At 38.0% G+C, this 24424-nt stretch overlaps 1 protein-coding gene across 14 annotated transcripts in view; it reads left to right on the forward strand.

The window, feature by feature from the left end:
* The window catches only part of DTNA (dystrobrevin alpha), a 385407-nt gene that overhangs the window by 173152 nt on the left and 187831 nt on the right, over nucleotides 1-24424 (forward strand). For all 14 annotated transcript variants that reach the window (XR_010021503.1, XM_063077106.1, XM_063077108.1 and 11 more), the window contains one exon: nucleotides 6485-6614. The gene's annotated coding sequence lies outside the window, so the exon portion shown is untranslated. The remainder of the gene's footprint in view (nucleotides 1-6484; nucleotides 6615-24424) is intronic.

A 24424-nucleotide genomic window follows, 5' to 3' on the forward strand; every position in this document is an offset into this window, starting at 1 on the left:
CTCAGTAACCCTCAGGTGGCTGGTAAGGCGCATGGCATATGCAAGGTAAAAAAGCATGATGGAAGGACCAGGCCACAGCATTCTTTCCCAGAATCAGATGATTGACTCTTCATGATTTCTAGAAAAAGCATTTCTTTATCTAAGAAAACATTCACTCATATTTTGCACATAAATATTTTTTCCTGGGGGAAATAAGAGATACATTGCAAGCAACAACAACAACAAAATTAATAATCTGGTTACCATGCCAAAGAATGTGTTGCTCAAATTGTGTTCAAATAACTTCTACATTGGCGTACATGTTATTCTATGAGAGCAAGCTTTAGGATTGGGGTTTTATGCATATTACAGAAGAGTGATGTTTTTAAAAATGTGAAACTCCATGCGCTTAGTGCAAATTTAATGTAGGATATTTGTAGGAAGTATGGTACTCCGCCTGCAAACATTTATTCCCCTCTCCTTTCCCCTCCCCTTCTACAATGTGATTAATGTAACTGATAAAGGTCCTATAAAATCTTATTAATCACTTAGAAGTATGCAATGGACTTCTCTAACAAATGAATGAACAGAAAATATGAGGGAGATATCAATGGTCACATATTACCAAGAAGATTTCAATAGAATCTATGATATACCTGTATGTGGCTAATTAAAAATTTGTCCTTTTAAAAATTAATTGGACTAATCTTTGATCCATTTTTACTTAACCCTCAAAATTCAATTTAATTCTATTTTTGACTAATTTGGCAGGTGACTGACACACAAGAGATAAAAGGTTGAGCTTGGGTAAATGGTTTTTTTTTTTCCTGGTCAGCAAAAATACATTAATCTTTCTACCTTACTTGGAATTAACTTTAACATAGAAAGTTTAAAGATCTAATGAGGTCATCACGATAGGGTGGTATTTGCCTGTAATTGGTTCTAGTTGCATATTTTCCCACTCATATTCATAAAAGGAGATTTTCATCTAAGAGAACTTGAAACACTTAGGTTTAGTGATTGTGTAAGTAAATGAGACTCTCATTGGTTTTGTAACTGTGTTTTTAAAAGAGATACAAAATGAGATAATCACTCTTTTAAAAAGTGAATTCTGAGAAAACGACTCCTATTTTTCTGATATTTTAGGATTCTTGTGTTTTGTACAGTAGAGGTTTCTGTAACAAAATAAGCACTATTATAAAAATAAAATGATGACTTACTGCCTTACCCTGGAATGTAGCTGAAATGTGTTCTGTGCAAATATGAGTGTGTATAAAGTACATGAATAAAATGAAGATGCACTCAGTGACTACTGATGTCCACGTCTTCATATGTATATTTTTTCCTAGAGAGTCAAATAAACTCCTAGCCATGAAAAGAGGAAGCACTTATGCTGAATATATATAAATTGCTAGTACAGGAGGACACAAAAAGTTTTTTAAAAAACTTGAAACAAAATCGTGTATAGTTTATAATCCCTCAACTTCATTAAAAACTATGAGAGGTGTGTGTGTGTGCAAATACATTTATGTGTATATATAATTGGAAGTAAATGTATAAAATCTTCTTAGGGATTTCCTCTGGGGTGGAATATGAATGTTAATTTTCTTCATAATTTATCTTATTTTCACATTTCCTAAAAACAAAATTACTTTGTTTTTTTTAAAAAAAACTTATAAAACTTTGTTTCCTGCCATCTTTTATTCTATTTTTAAATTCAACTTGCTTTTTCACAAATATTGGCATATAAGCTAATTATTGTTACATTTCTTACTTTTACAAAGAAAAAATTTATGAGCATTTAAGTGAGTTCTTAGCAATTGAACTCCTCTGCTGAGGCTACGCAGGTGCAGTGTTAGTCATTAAACACATCATAAGGGGGAATATCCCTTTAAAATGCAAATATCATCTGGGAAAGCAACTGTCTTAACTTTGCAATAAAATGCAATAGAAATAAACACAAAGGCAGCTTCTCAGAAAAAAAATGCTGTGCAAGACACAGAACTGAGAAATCTTTTATAAACCACCTTCTTCCTTCTCAGCACCTTTAAAACAGTTGACTGAATACCCACTTGAACGGATGTTGACAAACAAGTCACCATTTTATATCTCAAATGTTTCCTAGTGTCAGCAGGCCTTCGGCTTTATGGTGTAAATATCTTACATTCATCGCTGAATGCATATGTCTATCCCTTTTGACAGCTGTTTAGTCCAAATGTTGTTCTCTCTGTTTTACCTTACTTTAACCTAAGTGATAAAGTATAATTTTTTTATCCTTGGCTATTGATGAAATATCAAGAGTAAAACTGACTTCTCTGCTACTACCTTATACTTGCTCAGATATCCTCATGCTGTCTTGTTAGGTGTTAAGAAGAACATGTCCTTGAAACAGAGAGAATGCCCAATTGTCCCTGAGCACTAATTCTGTCTCTAACTTTCAAGTGTCCAGAAAGGCCCATTTCCCAGCAGTCCTCTCCCTAACCCTAACCTAATAGCCTTATGTCTGAAGCAATTCTGAGTATAGACCACAGATCAAGATGCCAAATCCATTTTACAGTAGCTTCCGAAGCTGCTTTGACGTTTTTAGGCCAATAACTAATAATCTGGTGAAATTAACCAAATCCGTTTCTACTGCTAAGCTTTATGTTTGTCAACTGTTCCACCATCAATCATTTACTCAAACAAACATTCTGTGAGGATTATTATTCATCATTACAAGTGATATGCTAATGATGATGAAGAAATAAACTAGACAGTCCCTGCCCACAAGTTGAACATATTCTTATAAAGGAATAAGAAAATTCATGGCGGTTTTACTTGGTAACAGGTGCGGCGATGAAGGGACTCAAGGGTACTGTGGCAACACCAGGGGTTGGAGTATGGAGGGGTGTAAGAGCAGAGCTGGGAGGTGCAGGAGGGAATTCTGTATGGCATAGAATTGGGGTTGGGGTGGATTAGACCCATGTATTTGGGAATAAGTTATATATTAAAAATATTATTTTTCCTGTATGAATGCAGCTCTCCAAGTCACAGCATTAAGAAATAAATGGAAATCTCACACAATCTTATATATTTTTAAATAAGGCTATATCTGTGTATATACTAAAGTGAACACACATAGGAAAACTTATATCTGGCTTACCTTGTACAACTTCAGAGGTCTGGATGGGACCTGTGGTAATATTACAGTATAGTATTAGGACTGAGAAGGACTTGAGCCATCTAGACTAGGGTTTCTCAACCTTGGTACTACTAACGTTCTGTACGGGATCATTATGGGGGGCGGGGGTCCGGTGAATTGCAGGATGATCAGCAGCATCCAGCCTCTACCTACTAGATGCCGATTGCACCTACCCTCCCACCACAACTGAAACCATCACCAGACATCGCCATATGTCTCTGGAGGTGAGGACAAAATCACCCCTGGCTGCGAACCATTGCTCTAAATCAATATGCTTTTTTTACTAGAGGGAAAACTGAGACCAAGTTAAGAGTAAATGACTTGCCCAGCTACTTACTGGCAAAGACAGATAAAACCCAGTCTTCTGATCCTAGTTCCATTTCCCTTCCATAACACCAGAAGATGCTCAGGCACCTTTCAGACTTAAGTTTTTCTTCCTCTTCCAGCCTCTTTGTTGTTGTAGAGGATCTAGCACTGCTTTGTTTGCAGGAGAGGGTTAAGAAGAATCCTGAGCTCATCTTTAGCACTGAGGTGAAACCCTAGCATGCAATTTGTGAATATGGCAGCATAGAGCCACACGTAAAAAAAGCAAGACATATTTAAGTCATTCAGAAATTACTTGAACAAGTAGTTATTGCTTCTCAAGTGACTATAATCATTCTTAACCAAACTCCCTTTATAGCTACTACAATTTATGCCAACTAACGGTGTCAAACATCAGAAATGACCAAACTTTATATGAAATCAGTACAGCTCTCCAGAGCATACTTTGCAAATCTGTGGTCATCTCTCACCAGTTCTCATAATGCTAAGCTTACCCTCTGTGGCTACAGTGATCTGAAACTGGCCTCTATCTGAACCTCTGGAATCTAGTAAACTAGATTCATGGCACTACCATCTTCATTCCTCCTGTTTAATATTTAGGCTACCCCTTTCCATATAACAATGAAAGTAGGTAAAATGCCTGCTTGGATTTTGCATTTTTTCATTATGAATAAAAAGGCCTATGAATTATTCAGATTGTGATGAAATTATTTTCAGTGTGGTGCAAGTTTATAGAGGTAAGAGAGAGGAGATTGGACCAATTATTTACAAGAAAAGAAGACAAAATTTGAAACAAGAAAGACAATGTAATATGATATCTCCTTTACTACGTCCCTTTTATTTAATCTTGTATTTCATTTCACTCTACTTTGTTTTTTCTAGCGTATGTATACATAAAATGGTCATTTACAAGCTTAAATATGACCTGGAAATCTTTGTAATAAAAAATCCAAAACTCACCCTAGATTTAAATTTGGTGACAAACAAAAATATACATTCTGTCTGGGGTGACCCAGGGACCTGGCCAGAAATGAAACATGCAAAGTACCCTTCCCAAGACTATCAGGTAGCCAACAGCAAGATCCTAAGAGGTCCCTAGGCCAATACCAGGGGATTTCTTGAGTGATTCTAAATTGTCAGACAGAGCTGGATATAAGTTTACCTATGTGTGTTCACTTTATTATATACACGGATATAGCCTTATATAAAAGTATATAAGAATGTGTGAGATTTCCATTTATTTCCTAATACTGTGTCTTGGAGAGCTGTATTCATGAAGGAGGAATAATATTTTTAATACATACTTATTCCCAAATGCATAGGTCTAATCTACCCCAACCCCAATTATAAAAGAAAATAGTACCCTGTGCGTCAAGAAAAAATATCTGAAAGTACTACTGTCATAATAATACATTGAATTCAAAGAATATCAAATACATGTATATAGCTAGAATCTAAGCACAGGGAAAGACTGTTGGGTCCTAATATTACAGAATATGAGTGTTAATTGTGTAGTGAAAATTTCTTTATCTCATGTTAAATAAATCTTATGTAATTATAAACATATTTAAGAACTTAGATTAGAGGAAGGGGGGGTTGCTGTTATAGGATTTTGTCTATGTACCTAAAATCATAGGAAGCCCAAAGCCAATCATGAAAGCTAAAATAATTATTGTAATCATTTTATGTAACCTGGGTTAAAGAAAACAGTTGTGAGAGAAGCACAGAGTTGGGGCTGAGGGCAGAGGGTACCCATCACCCATTAAGGTGTAGACTGGGTTCCTTCCCTCCTTCCCTTCCTACCCGCACTGCCATCAGTCGCCTGCTCCCCTTTACTTTGCTCTGTCCCTCCTCCCCACTCTTCCTTCATCTTAACATAGGATTTCCTGAGCTTCAAGTTTATGCTGCTTCGAGCCATCTGGCACCTGGAATAGTAACATTCATCCTGTGTGTTGGCAGGAAGAAGAAAGCGGGGAAAAGGGGGAGAGAGAGAATGTTGGGGAAGACTAGCTGATGGGAGTTGGTGAGGACAGAACTGGTCACTCCCAGGCAGAGGGACAGGGAATCTTAGGCATGGGGAAGTGTAATCTAGAGCTCTGTCTTTCAGTTCTTACCTGTGAGTTTTCTCAGAAGGTAAAAGCTTTTAAAATCATTCAGCTTTTTAAAGAAACACTGACAGCCAATTTGTGAATTATTTACTATTCATATGCTATTACTACTCAACATAAAATATCATATGGATTATTAAATAACGTTAGGTTGCCTTTGCTGTCTCCTCTCATAGCATATCTACTTAGGAGTGCTTAAGCCTAAACCATCAGAGGAGATGTTGGTCTGACAACTCTGACCTCAACAGTAATTTCTTTGGCTTCAGTAAAACTTTGGGTGATAACGATATTCCAGAAAATTATCTACATAGAAAACAGAAGATTCTGGGCCGGCCCCGTGGCGCACTCGGGAGAGTGCAGCGCTTGGGAGCGCACCGGCACTCCCGCCGCGGGTTCGGATCCTATATAGGAATGGCCGGTGCGCTCACTGGCTGAGCGCGGTGCAGACGGCACCAAGCCAAGGGTTGTGATCCCCTTACCGGTCACAAAAAGACAAAAAAAAAGAAAAGAAAAAAGGAAAACAGAAGATTCCATGTTGTCCTATTTCTGGATTTTTAATTAATTAAAAACAAAGACCTATGTTAGGAACCCGAGGTTCCAGGCCACTGTCTGTTGCTAACCAGCTGTTTGATCTTGGATGGTTGCTTCATCCCTGGGGACCCCACCATCCTCATCTGTGAAATGACTTCTAACATAAATGACTATTAATCTAAATATTTCTTATTTACATGAAACCAAGGTTCTGAACTGAGCGTTACAGTCGTTAATAGTGTGTGAGGAGATTTGTAAAAGAATATATGTTCTAGATCTGTCAATTCTGGCTTCCTGTTTCTGCCATAAACATGTAAGTATGAGTTGCTTAGACAAATAAAAGTATATTTTCTCATTTCAGATAAATAGGATTTACCAGTCCCTGGATGACGTGCTTGGGGAGTCATTAAATGCCATAACCTACCATCATTTCAAAGAAGAGAAAATAGATGGTTTTGGAAAGTTCATGCTATTTCTTCACTGAATTTTAGGTGAGTGCATTTAAGACAAAGAATTTAAGCTGGGCATTGAACTCTTTCCCCTTACAGTGCTTTTTCCTTTGCTTAAAAAGAAAATGGGGTTAAATCTTGTCAATTCCTTTCAGTTTTGGTACTTTTAGTGAAGTTCCAGATAATGAAAAATTTAGTTTCTTTCTTTTGTTTATTTTGGAAATTATTATCAGAAACCATCTAAACTACCAGGTGTGCAACATAGAACTGGTCCTGACATCTCTCCCTGGTTTCTACTGAACAAATGTCATAATATTTCATTCTGTTCTAAAGATTACCTATTTTTAAAAATATAGAATATGTATTTAATATCAGAGTAATAAGCCAAAATCAGACAAAAACATGTTTTAATGTCATAAACTGAAGAAAAATTTTATGGCAATAATGGTGGTTTAATCATTAACAAGTCTATTTGTGAGATAAGGATAACATGTCAGAAGCTGCCCATTGGGAGGTTTTATATTGCTTAAATTAAGCGTAGGACATGGTTAAGGTCAGGTGCACAAAATTTTCAAACCACAATTAAGTATACTCACTCATTCTCACACATTAAGCTTTGTTTTGCTTTTCCATAAAAATGGATGAATAACTGTATTTTACATCATCAAACATAATTACCCTTCCATGCTACAAAAGACAAGAGCCTGCAGACTGGTGATTTACTATTAGTCTGAAATACACCATTGTTGTTTTTAGCAGAACTTTTAGGAGTGGAGAAATTGAGTGGTGGTCATATTGAGGAAATTGTGTGGCTTTCCACATACTCCTAAGTCCAGTTTTCAAAGTGTGATTTTATTATCTACCTTGAAGAATGGTGATTTCCAAACAATACACGAGAATATGTCATACCTGTGTTCACCATTCTGAATAAAACAATGCACATGACAGAGCAATGACCACTGTCTAAACCTAATCTGAAAAGCAGGGTTGCTTCCATTATACTTTTGATTAATTTCAAAACTAAGGTGGATAATTCTCTCATAAGCTGTAGTATGTGTACATTTAGTTTATTGAAATTGTATGTAGAACTAAAATGGTCATTTCATTTATTAACAAAGTGTTTGTTGAATGCAATTCCCAGGAGCTAAACTTAGTGTACGTCAAAAATATCAGTAGATCAGTTTACCTAGTGTAGCAGTTACTCTAGAAGATGAAATGAAAATGAAAAACTTATCTTCCAAATCTTCTATTATCCAGTTGTGCCAATCTGTGCCTGTTTTTACCTTCAGGTCCATTTTCTGCCCTGCCCCACCTATGTTTGTTCCATGGGGACTGACTTCTATGGGCTATGTTTTCCAGCCCCAACCTTCCCTTGCCTCCAGCTTTCCTCAGTGACCTTGAACCCTGACCTCCAGTAAATCATCTCTTCCCTTTGGCCCTGGAGAATTGTGGGTGGTAGTACCTTTGGCTTCTTGTGGCTGCTAATCTTCAGGTTGATTCACTGTCCCCAGCTTGGCGTCTCAATTCTTCCATCGTCTGTATAACCATGTCCCTGGATTAAATCCCATCCATTTTAAATACTTACAATGTTTTCTCTTTCCTTGGTTGGATCCTAATTAATCTATCAATCCTTCATTAATTTCTTCCAAAATTATTGAAAGAAAAGTGAACAGGGCTTACTTCCTTCTCCCCAGGAAAACAAATAGTTCCCAGGAAATAAATTTAAATGTAAATATAAAGTTGGGTAGGTTTTTTTACTTATAAAATGCTTTATGTTAAAACATTAAGATGTAATATATATACACAATAGGGTACAATCAGGTGTATATCTCAATGAATTTTCACAAAGTGTTGACTGCCTAGCAGATCAAGAAGCAGAACGTTACCAATGGCCCCAGAAGCCCCACTCATGCCCCTCCCAGCCATTCCTCCCACGGAGGAAACCACTACCCTGGCTTATATCACTGCTGATTAGTTTTGCCTATTCTAGAATTTCATCTGATGAGTGTCATCAGTGTGTCTTGTAGCAGTAGATCATTCTTCTTTTAATTAATAATCGTCATTTGTAGAGTAATTTTAGATACACAGAAAAATAGAGTGAAAAGAACAGAAAGTTTCCATGTATTCCCTGCCCCCACACATGCATAGCCTTCCCTATTTTCAATACCCTCCTCCAGAGTGGTACATTTGTTACAATCAATGAACATACATTGACACATTATTATCACCCAAAGCCCGTAGTTTACATTGGGGTTCACTCTTGGTGTTATACATTCTATGGGTTTGGGCAAATGTATAATAACATGTATCCACTGTTACGTTATCATTCAGAATCGTTTCACTGTCCTAACAATCCTCTGTGCCCTGCCTATTTATCCCTCTTTCCCCCAATACCTGCACCCACTAATCTTTTTATTGTCTCCATGGTTTTGCCTTTTTGGGAATGTCATATAGTTGGAATAATACAGTATGTATCTTGACAGACAGGATTCTTTCACTTAGTGGTATGTATTTAAGTTTCCTTCATATCTTTTCATGGCTTAACAGCTCATTTGATTTTAGTACTGAATAATATTCTATTGCCTGGATGTACTATATCATATTTATTTATTCACCTTCTGAAGGAAATTTTGTTGTTTCCAAGTTTTGGCAATTATGACTAAAGCTGCCCAAAACATCTGTGTTGGTTTTTGTGTGGACATAAGTTTTCAGTTCATTTGGGTAAATATCAAGGAGCATGATCGTTGGATCATATAGTAAGAGTAGTTTTGTAAGAAACTGCCAAGCTGTCTTCCAAACTGGTTGTACCATTTTGCATTTCCACCAGCAATGAAAAAATGTCCTATTGTTCCACATCTTCATCAGCATTTGGTGTTGTCAGTGTTTTTGAATTTGGCCATTCTGATAAGTGTGTAGTTATTGTTTTAACTCCAATTCCCTAATGATTTATGATGTTGAACCTTTTTTCATATGCTTACTTGCTTTCTGTACATCTTCTTTGGTAGGGTGTCTGTTTGGGTCTTTGGCCCACTTTTTAATTGGGTTATTCATTTTTTATATTGTTGAATTTTAAGAATTCTTCATATATTTTGGATAACAGTCCTTCATCTCATGTGTCTTTTGAAAATATTTTCTCTAATTTGTGGCTTGTCTCCTCATTCTATTGAAGGTTGGGGGTTTTTTTAACACTGAAAACATTTTAACTTAATATACTTAATACCATATTCTAAGCTACACAGTATTATAGCATTAATTTGTTGCTGTTAACAAAACCATTGTCAATTTTTCCACTTTGCATATCAAGTTAATGGGAAGTTTTTTAAACTCTTAGATATATCTCAAGTATTATTTTAATTTTTTTAATATTCATACTTCACAGACCTTGGTATGTAGAATATAAAAACTTCTACTTAGGGCATCAGTTTCATTCTGGCATTTACATTTAAATCTAGAGCTTTTGATTTATTTTATTACAAATCTTTTCACCTACAGTTGAGGGATCTGACCTCTCTCTTTTGGTAATAATTGTTTGCTCCTTGAAGATGCTTTCTGATCTGAACATTTCACATTTCCTATAAATAAATACTGAATATATTGGAAAACAAAGTTATCAGGATGCCAGTATCTGTCTTTTCTGGCAGGTAAACAATTCACCCTGTCTCAACAATCCCATTCAATTCTAAAGGGCTTCCTTGGTATTAAAGCAAATTTTCACTTAATCATTTTGGTACTTCACTTAGTTATTTTAAATGTAAGTGCCTTGCTATTTTCATTTCCTTCTCATTTATTTATGTAGACATTTTCCTTTTCAGTCTTTTCTCAGAGGTCATCATGACTGCTCATCTGTCCATTTTAATGTACTGTGGTTATACCCGAAAGGACATGGTGTCCCTTCCATCAATGATTTTCATCTATTCAACCCATGATAATGTTGAACCTGCAATGACTAATTTAGAATGCTTTCAGATGATGTTCAAATGCCATTATGGGTGGAATTACTTGGATCCCTTCATATCCTGAAGTTGGGGAACATAGGGATGAGCAGCTTTATGAGGTGGTTTAAAGGATGTGAATAACTGATGTTTCCAAAACAGGTCTTCCTCTTAGTTTGGTACAGCACTGAAAATTCTAATCATTAACATTTCTTTTCAGCTTATGGAAATGAGACTTTATAAAGTTATACTTTTTAAAACAAATGCCCTTAGGAAGAAAAATACCATTGTACCATTAATCATATATACCACATAACACATATAAGTCTAATGAATTAGCAGAGAAAAGACTCATGAGGCAGTGGTACAAACACTCAGCTTTGGAGGATTTGGTGCACATAAGTGGGAGGAGCCTGCAGAAATAATCTCACTGACTCCCTAATGTTGCCTGGTGGGTCAAGGGAAGCATTTGTCATCAAAGATAACTCAGACTGAACAGATCTTAATATCATATTGGGGGAGAGGAGTAAGAAGAGTAGAGGTGTTCATTCTTACAACAGTGAAGAATGTTGTGATGGGAGATTTTACATCACTGGTGCCCAAAGAGTTTAACAAAGTGCTTTAATCATGATGTAGTCTGTAGTACTTCTGCTGAACTACAGAGTATGATATGAGAAAAAATTCAGTGTTTAAAGGTGGAAATCATCTCTTATTCCTCTTTGTATTATTGGAAGCTATCACAGTACTTGATATACTGTAGATATTTTCTAAGTAAATGGCTGGTGAATAATGGCAAAGGTCCAAGGCAATGCTGGCTAATGTTGACTGAGTTCTTACTTTATGCCAGACATTGTTTCATATGCACATATGCTGCCTTTCATGCTTAAACATTCTTATGACATGGGCACTGTTGTCATCTCTTTTTTTAAAAGATGGGGAAACTGGGACCCAGAGAGGTTAGATAACCTGCCCGAGGTAAAGTAAACTGGGGGTGAAAACTGAAATCCAGACAGTCTGACTTCAGAGCCCAAGCACTTAATTATTATGCTCTACTGCCCCTTATGTAATAAAATCACCAAGTAATTTTAAAACACAGAAGCAACATTTTTATCGTTATAAAAGTCATGTCATTCCAGAACATACCTGTACTAACAGACCTTGCCCAAATCTTGAACAGCCTCACTTTGAACACAAATTCCCTTTTCAATGCTCTTGCTCACCTTTCCTTTTAAAACCTGACTGCCCAAATCAAAATCTCATTGCTCCTTTTATGCCATTTGCTTAAGTTAAGAATGTGTAATGTTTAGAAGTTACTTAACCTCTCTGAGCCTCAGTTTCCCCACCTGAAAATATGTTTATTTTGTTTTAAGGACTAGGAAATAATATCCATAAAACAACAAAGCACAGTTCCTGATAAGTAGAAGGTGCGCAAAAAACAGTAAACAATATGATCTAATTACCATCACCCGCTTGGTCTCAAAGCCAGTGTTGGCTGCCCATCAACTGTAGAACAAAGTCTGTGTCTTGCAGTCCCTCGCACGTCATAATGAAGGCACAATGGACCTCTCTGGTCTCACTGCCTATCTCTGCTCCTCATCACTTGGTCTTTGCTAACATAGGAATATTTTGCCTCCTCTAAACCACGTTCTTCATGCCTATACTTCTGCACATGCTGATTCTTCTGCCTAGATTCTCCTCCTATCCATACCTCTTTCTAAATCCCCACACACTCTTCAGGGATTTGCAATAGGATAGTCATTTGGCAAGATACATCCCAGCTGGTGCTGTTACCCTTTCACTGAAGTCATTGATAAGCTCCTCTTGGGTCAACAGTTACCAATCATATCCCTGAATTCACATCGCCCTTTGGGGCATTTTTAGGAGATCGGCTCCTCATGTAGATAGCAGAAAGACAAGCAACCTTCATTTAATCACTCACCGCATAATGTATTTTCTCATGTTATGTATCTCTCTTCTCTCCGAATTTTTCATCAAGGACAAATGCCAGGTCTTTTCTCATCTTTGAAACTTCTGTACCAAGCTCAGAGTGGTCTTCTCTTCTGGTTTTTCATGAAGGATGAAGGGTCGTGTTTTGAGATATGCTTGAGTGCTTTCAGTGTGGTTAAGATTATAACACTTTATCCAGCCATTACAAGCAAAAGGAAAGCTCCATTTGGGGAAAGGGAACGTCACAGAGAGAGACTGTGCCCAAGGACCGAAGCAGATACTTCATAAACGTTATCTTATTTAACCATCATAACAACCCCTCAGATTAGGTATTATTATCCCTGTTATACAGAGAAGAAAACTAGGGTTTCAAGAGTTTAGGTAACTTGGCAATGTCATATTTCTGGTAAGGGGCAGAATGAGAATGCTATGTCTTTTCACCGCAGCAAACCGCCACTCTAAAAGAGCTTTCCAATTAATACTATAAGAAGAATATGTATGTTAGACAGTGTTAGAATTTTCCATTTAAAAATTTCCTGAGGGGTCAGCTATTATAAGTCCACAAATCTTTTCCCATTGATAGATAAGTTTATGTTTAGGTTGATGCTAAAATTAGTATTATTTCTGTTTCACAAGGGCTTAAAAGATGTAGCATCTTGTGGTTCTGAGACCTATATATTCCTAAATCTCATTTATTGATGAGAGCATACACCCGGAAATGATGATGTCTAAAACTGTAGACTAGTAGAATTTTAGGGCTAAATGTTATCTAAAATCACCACTGGAGCTGGATCTTTTCAAGGCAAGCAGTTCTATCTCTCTTCTTTTTTTCTCCTTAAGAATATTTATAAAATGAATATTTACGACTAATAATGAAAGGGCTTGTTTAGGATGCAAAATAAAAATTTCCCTAGATGTAGTGATACTATTAGCACTTAAGAGAGTAAGTACATAAACGTGTTCTGAAATTTTTTTAATCACCTATTTAAATACCATGCATAAGAATAATAATTTATATGAATAAAACTCAAAATTTTCAAGAAAGCAATATTCTGACTTGATTTTAATTGCAAAAATTTAGTAACCATATAAGGGCTTCTTCCTTTTGTGACAAAGTCTAAGGATGTACGGGTAGTGTTTAGACCTATGATGATTATTCATTCATTCTTTCTTTCTTTCATTATACTTATACTACATATCTCTTATATTCCCTGGGTCTTTGCTAGGCACCTGGGAGCCCAAGATAAATAAGGCATAATTATTCCGAGTCATATCCTGTTATATTTGCCACAGATTAGTCTTAGAATAAGAGAATAGAATTTAAGTATCAGAAAGGATATTTTAGATCATCTAGCCCAAACCCCCTAATTTTTTTTTTTTAGGAAATTGAGGTCAAGAGAGGTTAAGTACTACCCCCAAAATTAGCAGCAAAGCCATGACTAGGACCTATCTGAGTCTGCCACCACCCAGCTTCTCTCTACCGTACAGCACATTAGCCAATATTCCAATATTCTTGCTTTTATTTTCCCCCAAGAGAAGTTTCGAGGTCTAAGGAGAGAAGACTAAGAAAATAAGGTTGATTTGAGGTTTTGTTTGTTTGTTTTATAATACATAGAAGTAGATTTACTATTCATCAAGTATTTCTTTAGGATTAACTAAATATCCAGAGCTTATGCTAGGTGCTGGACATAGAAACATATGGCTGAGAAAAACAGAAATGTCTTCCTGGCCCATATCCTACTTACTGTCGTGTGTGTGTGTGTGTGTGTGTGTGTGTGTTTAAAACCCCATCAAAAAGGCACTAAATTGTGCTTTAATGGGTATATACTAAAATAGTCCAGGCATGACAGGCATAATGTGCTAGAAATAGCAACTAAATTGACTGTAACATTCGCTTTTTTAAAAATGTAAAACAGCAGGATCCATAAGCACCTTTTATATTACATGGTACTTGATACATGTCTGTGTCTTCAAACTACTAATGTTACATGAATCACCTGTTTTATACCGATTTCCTGTTTACTTAAACATTCCAGAAGTGAAGAAGAATTTTTTAAAACATGAATAGCATATCTACACTGCTGTGTCTTTCAGTAAGATAAATATATAGTTTCTTAGAAAAAAATAAGAATGCTATTCACATTTCCAGATTATACCCCTGACTTGTTGAGTTATCTTTTGTTCATTAATTGCCTCTTTATTTCCCCAGAAGAGTTGGCAGAATACTATTTACCTTTACATAGTATGATTTGAAAAACTGTGTTAACACAAGAATGGCTGGAGCAATGTTCTCCTATCAAAAACTAAAGATTGTGACGGGTTTACGAAAGATGTGCTTTAATGTTGGTGCATTCATATTAAGACAGTTTATTGTTTGTGCTTGTATTTTAGCCATCACCTGATTTTTGTAACTTTCAAAACATGCATTTTAGTCTGTACAGAGTTTATTTTAGCAAAATCATAAACTGTGTATTTGATAGTTTCAAGTCAGCAAAGCAGATAAATAATGTAGCTCTCAAGCCCTTCAATTCCTAACAATTCTATAACAGTGGGCTAGAAATTTTACTGTGGTTATTACTGCATATAATATGCTTCCAGACTCACATGAATACTTGCAGTATTTCTTGTTCCAAACCTAGTTGGATAAATAGGTAAGGTGGCAGTCTTTTTTATGAACATGTTATTATTATTATTATTATCATACTTCCTAATGTATGTAAACAACTCTAATATCACATAGTTTCCCTTTTGAAGGTGATTTCCTTCCCAAGGTAGTAGCATCCACGAAGAGCACATTTGGAGGAAAATAAAACATTATTAGTATGTTCCAGGTAAGGTTACAATCTTCCCATTCAGCCACAGCAAATGAGCTTCTCATGACCTCAGTTAAATATTCGACAGCAGAGTTAGCCACCTCAGTTTATATCTCCTAATGCAGCCAAGGTTGCCACCATGAATAAGACAGAGCATGCCACCACCTGAATCTCTGGCACATTCTTATGGCACTTTGAATTCTTTGGCAAGAAACATTCACAGACAGAAAGTACAAGAGTAAAATTACCCTAATATAAAAACCTTCCCATTCTTTCCTGATTCTCCCATCCTATAGCACAAGGAGTGAAAAGGTTTAAGAAGCAGGGTTTGTAAATCCCCCCTAAACTTAGTTCTTAACAGGAATTCTTTCACTGAATAATAAGGACTCCTTTGAGATTTTTCATGTCATCCAGCTCTGAGGCTTTTGTGTGTAGGGCTGTCACCTACAAGCACGAAGGTTTTTCAATAAAATACTATTAATTCACCTCCTGAAAGATAGTTAAGGCCATCATATTTTGTCTTACCTAATTAAAAAGATAATAGTCTAGATCAGCTCATGATTGCCTTCTCATTAAAATATTCAGATCCCTTTCATTAACAATTCATGCTTAATGTATAGTAACTGCAATAAGCTGTGGTAGCCTAGTAACCAGTGGAGGTGTGTCAGAGTCTGAAGAACATAAATGAATAACGGAAACACTGACATTAGTTTCAGCTGGGTGACCTTAGCCTTAATTCTGCCCTAGCCATCCCAGACATTTCTTATGGGCAGGTGAAACAGTCGCTTTCTTGGAAGTAGCTCATTAAGTCATAATAATGGGAATTAGCATTTAGCATAATGTCCTTCTCTATGGTCTGATAGGGGTCTGGAGGATGACCATAGATGCAACAGGACCAGATCCTGATGTCTTTGAAATACTTTTTACAGAATACAGAATGAAATGTCTGCTAGGATTCACCCTGTCAAATAGCTCTTTCCAAATGCTTGTGACTCTGTTCACTCAATTTCTTTGGGAAGAAATTTCAGCGTTTGCTCCATTCACTGTTAGTATTATCTTTTTTGCATTGAGTTTTTAAAAATTCTTTAAAAAGAAATGCAGAAGCAAAGGAAAACATGGGTAGAATAAGAGGACTTTTAGCCAGCTGATAAAATTAACTCATAAAATAAAAAATACCGGATATCTTTTGAATAAAACACTACCAACAGCTTGAAGTGCACGTAATGGCGTTCGTTTCTAACTGGAATATTTGGCCATATGCTGGGGCTTTCAAAGCCCCAGGATAAGAAACTGCCTCTTTTTAAAATGTTTTACATTTTAAAGGGAAGGAGAACATTACATTTTTATGAAAACAGTAATGAATATACTAGTGAGTTCAAAGCTATTAGCATGAATTTTTAAGGGGAAAAACAAAATATCAAAGGAATGTCAGTGCTGGAAATTCACTCTCCCATCAGACCCACCCCATGCCTCACCATTGCTTTACTTTCCTAGCCCACTGAGCAAGAAATTGGAAGTATAGCCACACAAGATGGACACTTCAGTGTTTGGAAAGAAGGATGGTTTTTTTTATTAAAATAAGAAAAATATTCATAACAAAATCATCTGTGTAGGACTCTGCCCTATATATAGGCAGGACAGAAAAGCATCTACCAGTGTTTTTTGAGAGGTATACAACAGCCTGCCCACTTTCCTCTAAAGCAGTGCTTCTCAGCCAGGAGCAACATTTTCCCCCAGGGAACATTTGACAATATCTGTAGACATTTTTGATCATCATGCCTGGGAACAGGAGTGTTACTAGCGTCAGGTGGGTACAGGCCAGAGATGCTCAGGACAGTCCCCCAAAGAAAAGAATTATCTGGCCCAAAGTGTCAATAGTGCCAAGCTTGCAAAACTCCTTTCAAAAATATTAAAAGCTACCGTTCCTCTGTACCAAGTTCTATATGAAGAACTTTCCATATGTTACCTATTTAGTCCTCACCAACACTGCATTACATAGGTTCTACAATTATTCCCATTTTTTGATGATGAAGTGGATGCTCAGAAGTTAAGTAACTTGCTTAAGGCCATGCAATCAGCAAGTAGTGGACCCTGAATTCAAAAGCAGATGAATTCAAAGAGCAGCTCCTGTCGGGTCACTATGCACCTCTCTTCAAAAATACCTACGTCAGCTGCTTTCTGTGCTCCCTGAATTTCTTTGTCTCCAAAGGGTCCCTATTAAAACACGTCTGTCATCTGAGCAGGCTGACAAGAAAATATTCAGGAATGGTTTTGCTTCTTGACTTCTAATTTTCTTGACCTAGTCTTTTACATGATCTATCATCTGCTTTTCCACACTTTTGGTGATGTCAAGCTGAGTTCTACTACCTTTTCAGGCTCTTTTGGGCCTGGACTCTTTACTCAGCCTGTGCCCCAGCCTTACAGAACCAGCTGTCATTCTCCTGATCTATCCACATTTTCATTTCTTCCTGTGAGTCCCTTTACTGAGTTTAGAGTTCTTTCCCAGAAACTCACTGTATTAGTTTCCTAGGGTTGCTGTAACAAATTACCATAAATCTGGTGGCTTAAAATAACCGAAATTGTTCTCTCATCATTCTGTAGGCAAGACGTCTGAAATCCAGGTGTTGGCAGGACCATTCTGAGGCTCTAGGGAAGATCCTTCCTTGCCGATTCCTAACTTCTGCTGGCTTTAGCAGTCCTTGGCATTCCTTGGCTTATACCTGCATCACTCCAATCTCTGCCTCAGTCTTCACATGGCTTTCTTCCCTGTGTGTACGTCTCTCTCTATGTCCTTTCCTCTTCTTATCAGTACATCAGTCATTGGATTTAGGGCTCACCATAGTCCAGTATGATCTCATCTTGATCCTTAACTGATTATATCTGCAAAGATTATATTTCTAAATAAGGTCCTGCCGGCCCGTGGCTCACTTGGGAGAGTGCGGTGCTGATAAATAAGGTCCTACTCTGAGTTTTTGGGTCGATATGAATTTTTTAAAGACACTACTTATATTAGTCAGGGTTCTCCAGAGAAACACACACGCACACCCACACACACACACCCACACACACACACACCCACACACACACACACCCACCCACACACACACACACACACACACCTATAAAGAAATTCATTACCTGATTGTGTTGGCTGAGTAGTCCCTGGATCTGCAGTCCAAAGGCCTGAGAACCAAGAGAGCTGATGGTGTAAGTTCCAGCCTGGGTCCACCTGCAGGAGCAGACCAGTGGTCCAGCTCAACATCATCAGGCAGAGAGGGTGAATTCTCTGTTGCTCAGCCTTTTGTTCTATTTATGCCCTTGACAGATTGGATGAGGCCCACCCACATTGGGAAAGGCAGTCTGTTTTACTCAGCCCACCAGTGCAAATGTTAATCTCATTCAGAAACACCCTCACAAACACCCAAATATCTGTGCACCCAGTGGCCCAGTCAGGCTGACACGTAAGATTAACAACCACACTACTCAACCCACTACACTCCCCCCAGCAGATGCTCCTTCACATTTCACTGGCATCACACTGGCAAGAGGACTGCAATCTCAGCCGTTGCCTTAGACTCTTCTCTGAAGCTGATGATGAAGGCACAGATAACAAAAAAGCCAGTATTGTGCCAGCAAAGAAGAATGGGAGAGCAGATATTGGTTAAGTACAAATCAGTGACGTTTCCAGATATTTCTTTTTTGTGAGACCACCCCATCCATTTAATCTATGCTTTGTGTTTGCAAGTGACAAAAAACAAAACAAAACAAAAAACACAGCCTAGCTAAACAAAAAAGGGACAGTCAGGTTTCAAATAAGGGTAGATCCAGAGGTTCAAAGGTTCTGCTCAGGACCCTGTCTCTTTCCCCTTTCTGAGTGCTGTTTTCCTCTGGTGATAGGTTAAAATTCAAGTAGGCTTTATCCATGCAGTGATAATGAAAGCCACCAGCACCACCAGCATATATATTCTAACCAGGCATAGGTCACAGAGAAAGGAGCTTAACTCTGCCTCGCACAGGACTCTGACTAGCTCTGCTTAGGTCACATAAATATCCCTACTCCAACTCTTGTTTTCATTCTTGATTACTTCATTATACCTGTGGATGACCCAGTCCATACCTTTCGCATATCCCACCCCCCCAAATTCCCTTCATCTGACCTCAGCCATCCACCTCTTTAACCACTAGAACTGGTTATCTTCAGAAACTGAATCACTTATACAATCACAAAATAAGATATGCCAGTAAGATTAGATATCAGTCTCCAAACACAACCTTCCCTCCCAGTTCTTTTGCTCTGATATTCTACATTTTCAGATATTTGTGTTCATTACAAGGTCTTTGCTCCTAGTTCTTTCTCACTGTGGTTTAGCCTCCTCCTGTCATTACTTCTCTCCTTGCTTGCTTATATTCCAGGGTCCGTTTCTCGTACAAACTTCCCTTTTACATACCTTCAACTCCCTACCCCCCAAGCTACCTTCACATTGACCAGGCAATAGCTGAACCATGGCAGAACCCACTCACCTGAATTACCTACATTTGCACCTGTTTACCTGAGCTTCGTTGAAGGAAACCACAGCACGAGCATGCCAGTATCATGCCTGGCTCAAGATCACCCTTCAGGTGGGCCTGCGCCACCGCACGCTGTCCTACTGTTCCTGTCGTTAGCTCACTCTCCACGCTCACCATGACCAGCTCGTTATCTCTCCACTTGCATCAGACCTTTTCTCCTCATTCCTCCTTCTGAGCTACTGGCTTTGCTTTTCACTTCATTGATAATACAGAAGCTATTAGATAGAAACTCCCTCTTCTTTCCATCTCCACATGTACAGATAGACCTGCCTCTGCAGCCTTCAACTCCTTTCCCCCTGGCATCACAGGAAAGGCAGTTTCTCTTCACATGCACTCTGTATCCCATCCCCTCCTATCCTCTTAAGGACCGAGTGCATTTGATTGACCACTTTCTCCCCCAGCTCATCAGTTTCTCTGCCTTTAGTGGACCACTCAGCATGCAAATATTTTCAAGACTCTCCTATGTTTAGAAATCTTGTCTTGACTTCACGTTTCCTTTCCATTGCTTTTCCACTTCTGCTCCCCTACAAATCCAGCTCTCTAAAAAGAAAAAAAAAAAAAAATTCAACACAGGCTGACTGCACTTCCTTACCTCCCATTTTTCACCTCTCCCTTGCCATTCCATGAGAAAGGTCTTACTAACTTGTCATTATCTCCACATCTCAAAGCCAATGAATGTTTTATTTCATTCTCATCTTACTCGACTTCTCAGTAGCTTTCAACCCATCCTTCCTGAAAAACTGCCTTGTTTGAGCTTCCATTGAAACACACTCACAAGGTTTTCCTCCTACTTCCCTCCCGAAGAGTCTTTGGCGTGTTTCTCTATATATGCTTCTCTTTCCTTTTCCCATGGCTTTAAAATAATTCCTCTGTACCTACAACTTCCACATGCATCTCCTTCCAAGCCCTACCTTCAGGGCATCGGGTTGGTATCATAGTCACAGCCTATGTGACATCTCAAATTCAGCACTTTCTCTCACACACACCTCACTCTCACTGATTCCTCAGCGTGCTCCTGACCCAGCTTCTGGATCATGGTAAATGGCATCTCCATTTATTTGAGAATGCTGGGAATTTTTCTTTATGCCTCATTCTCATGTGTCCTCTCACCTTCAGCCTATGACTGATTCCTGTCAATTCTACCTCCAAAATACATTTCAAATGTGTCCAATTCTCACTGTCTCCATTGTCAGCATCTAGTCCACCATCACCAGTCAGCCCCCTTATCCACTCTTGCCTCCATCCTATAGATTCTCCACATCATAGCCAGGGTGTTCTTTTAAAAATGAAAGTTGGATTACATCACTACCATGTTTCAAATCCTTCAACATCTTCCCACTGCACTTGCAATACATTTCAGAATCCCCATCATGGCCTACAAAAAAAGTCCAGGTCCCTGTGGACTTTTCCAAATTCATACCATGACCCTATCCCCTCACACATAGCGCTCCAACCACACAGGCTGTCTCCCTCTCAGGGACCTCACATATGTTCTTCCCTTTGCCTGAAATGCCTCCTCCCCGTCCTGCACAGGTGTCATCTCAATGTCACGTCCTGGGAGAGGTCTGAGATATCATCAAATCACCTCAGAGAGGACATTTTTTTCTCACACCCCATTCCAAGCATGAACACCAACTTAATTACCCACTGTGAAGCTGAGATCAGCTCTCAAAGCTTTTCTAAAATGTTGACAGCAACCGAGAGATATTACAAGTCAGAATCCTTAAAATTAGTCTTGAGCATAATTATTCCTTAGACCATAAATCATACCCTTCGTAAGGGGTCCCATATTGACTCTTTCGTCCGGGGCCGCCATGTTTAGGACCTGCTTCCCCCACAGGCAGAGGTTGCCTTTGACCTGAACCAAGTTGCTCATCTCTCACGAACAATGTAGAATGTTAATGTCTTTCTGTCTTTTACATTTATAAGCCAAAATTTTGGTTTTATATCAATATGGGACTCCCACGTGCAGAACCTCAACACCAATTTTCCCTGGGTCTAGTCCTTAGTCCTTTCACCATTCCAATGAACAACTCATACCTTTTCCAACTATACCACCTGTAACGAACACAGCATTTTTCTCTTTTACACAGAGTGGCTTAGTTCCTTTTTTCTCTACCTCTCTCTTCCAGACTAAGCTATATATAACCAATAGGCCCATTACTATGTATGCCAAAAACAAGAGCAATCTTCTTTCAAAGATAAAGTCATGAAGTCTGTAGCCTCCCTTAAGACGTGGGAAAGGGTGCAATTTCAAAGAAATCCATTTTACAATTAAGCTACATATTTACATAGAGACATATGAATAGGTAAATACAAAAATGTTGCCTGTGGTTGGTGAGATTATAAATGATTAGAAACTATTTTTGCTAATTTTTAGTTTTTCATTGGTCTGCAGTGTCTGCTAAAGATATCATAAAGTCTGAAACAGATAAAATGAACAGTCTTCATGTGGAGTCTTTTGGATATTATTGCTACAAGTATGACAATATGGGTGGGCAAGCCAAACCACAGAATCTAATGGGTGTCACAGGGTTTTTCTAGGCTTAATTAGTATGTATAGGAGCACATAAACACAAAATTGTGTCTTCGCTTGGATGCAGAGTTCTTACATGTATAACAAATACGAGTGGCTAATATCCATTCATCTCTGATGAACAATGTAGAATATTAATGTCTCCCTGTCTTGTATATTTACAAGCAAAAATTTTGATACTATATCAAGAGGTTCTTCCTGATGTCTAACCTGACAAAATCATACTGTGTTGACTGTAGTAAAAAATAAAGAACACCTGTTCACCATTATTTAAGTACAGGTATCCTTTCAAATGCTTAAGTGCCTCCCTCTCAGGCTTCTATTCCACTTCCCTTCCTGTTGATTGTTCACCGTTGTACCTTCACAGTTTGTCCATTTCACATGTCACTGTGAGGCTCTAGCCAGAATTCCGTGGCCTGATGAAGAATTGAGCCGTGTTGCATGTGGAGCAGGAATAATGCCTTCCAGACTGACTTCAGTGAACTGCTCGGCCTTATAGGAGCATGTGGGAACTTCTGAAATGTCAGATGGACTCTGCGGACAGAGTATTTGTCACCACAGACACCCAGAAGGGCCCAAAGTGCTCAATATCTTTTTATTATGAGTCAGTTTATATAAAATTTGTTGAGCCCTTAGATGGACCTTTTTCATTCACTCCAGTAACGGAATTCATTTAAGTACATGGAATGAAATTTTCAATATTAGTTTGTTACTTGTCTCAGTTTATTCGATTTTCTCAATAGTGTGTATTTCTTCAGTATTCTTTTTCTGTTCCTCCCTTCTTGGTAATTTTGCTATGGGTCTTCTTGAACCATATATGCTTCTCTTTTTCTTTCCTCCTAAATCACCTCATATCCTTTTCAAACTGTTTCTTAATCTGTGTTTTTCCTTAAGTTACTTTCCAGTGGTCTTGCCTTAATTTTTTTTCTGACTTATTTTATTTTTTAATACCCTTTATTTTTATCATAGTTGTCATCAATCATCAGCTTCCACCGAGTGCCCACAGAGTGCATGACACTGCATTTCCTTCCAGGTCTCCTCCAACTCCTTAGCAATGATGCATATTCACATATTACTTGTCAGGCAGTTACAGTGCACCCTCCCCTTGCCCACCAACTGTTTAATTACTCGTTCTTTCCCAGGGGAGCATTACAAAGGAAGGGAGAAACTCAGTAGCTTCTATCACTCCTACATCTGATCTTGGTCCCTGAATATCCTCTTAGGGTACCTCAGGCGTCCCTCCTTAGAGCTGCTGGGCTGACAAATTCCAAGTGCCTGAACACAAAATAAAAGAAACTGGGAAAATACACCTAATACAACAACAACACATGCTTCCCAAGCTTGAGGGACACTGAATGGGTGATGTTTTTCTCCTAAATGTTCTGCCTAAACTGACCTAATTAAATTATATGTCTACTCTCAAGCCAGTTGATTACAGTCTTTCTCATATATTGTTATATCTACACTTATTTTTTCTTTATCCACATTCTTACATCCCCAACTAGATTGGAGACCATTTATATTTCTTTGACCACATCTATTACAGTAAGTGCTTTTAGAAGGCACTTAATTAAAATTTATTGAATAAGAATGTCATCTCATTTTAGGGTAAGACACATGGAAGAAAACAGGAAACAACAATCTTTAGTACTACGTATTCAGACTATGCAAATGAATTCTTTTTAGAGTGCGGTCTCAGGAATCTACCCGTTTCCTTCACTTCACGGTAGCTTTGATTTTTAGAAATGTCTTTCCCTTTGGCCTGTAGCTGAGAAAAAATATATCTTGTCAAATGGAGATCTCATCATGGATGTGCAAATGCACTTGGGTTTATAGGATATGGGATTGTCACAGAGGTACTTATGGAGTCACCTGACAGGTACCAGACAGGTACTTATGGAGTCACCTGACAGTCTGCCACTGAAATAATGAGATCTGCTCTCCCAACATGGCCATAGGAGACCTCAGAGGCCATAAAAGAGCTCTGATGATTTTATATCAATTTGAGCTCATTAACTTTATGAGCATCCTCACCTCTCAGCTCTCTTGGAGTCT

Source organism: Cynocephalus volans, chromosome 13 (genome assembly GCF_027409185.1).
Source record: "Cynocephalus volans isolate mCynVol1 chromosome 13, mCynVol1.pri, whole genome shotgun sequence".
NCBI lineage: Eukaryota > Metazoa > Chordata > Mammalia > Dermoptera > Cynocephalidae > Cynocephalus > Cynocephalus volans.